This window comes from Bison bison, unplaced genomic scaffold (assembly GCF_000754665.1).
Source record: "Bison bison bison isolate TAMUID 2011002044 unplaced genomic scaffold, Bison_UMD1.0 scf7180017864285, whole genome shotgun sequence".
Classification (NCBI taxonomy): domain Eukaryota; kingdom Metazoa; phylum Chordata; class Mammalia; order Artiodactyla; family Bovidae; genus Bison; species Bison bison.
In genome coordinates this window covers 388,729-389,515 of record NW_011494857.1, presented here as the reverse complement: position 1 = coordinate 389,515, position 787 = coordinate 388,729, and positions in this window count along the sequence as shown.

The window sequence follows — 787 nt, the reverse complement described above, 5'->3', positions numbered from 1 at the left end:
CTCCGGCTCTCTTCCTCAGTCCGTCCTGCCCTGTCTGTCCCCAAGGTTGAGGCCGCCCCGGCTAGGCGAGGACGCGGCTACACATGTTGCGCTGGAAGTTGGGCCCCGGACATTGCGGAGGCTGTCGGGGTGTCCTCTCGCCGCCCCGACCCCGTGGGGATCCCCCCTCCGCCCACCCGGGGTGCCCTCCTCTGCCGCTTCAGCCCCGGCTCCTCCCCCCTGTCCATGTGTCCGGTCCCGCCTCTCCCTGGCTCATTCGCAAACCCCCATTCTGTGCCCTCAGTGGCCCCCCCCAAGTCTCTGTCTGTCTGTCTGTCTGGGTCACCTCTGAAGCCGGTGGCCAGTGTGTGTGTTTGCGTAAGGGGCAGGCGGGAGACAGCCTGTCTGGGCGACTGCTTGCCCCTTCCTGCTTGGCCACCTCCCACCTCCAGGCACCCCCCCCCCACCCCCCCCCCCCCATCAGGGACACACACACATACACACACGCATACACGCACCACCTCACTTCCCTGGGATTCCCCTAAACACCCCCGGAGCTTGAGGAGGGAGACACAGACACACACACACACACAAACACACACACACACTGGAGGGTCTGATGGGCCAGGCTGCCGCTGCCGTCAGGGGCTGTTCAGACAGACAGGAGGACACGGGCAGCCAGACGCCCGGCTGGACGCAGGCAGGAGGCGCAGAGCCCAGGTACACACCATGCATCCGGGTTTGGGGGAGGCTCGGAGGGAGGAACCTGGGGGGCCCGCGACACCCAGGCAGGTGGCTCGGGGTCGAG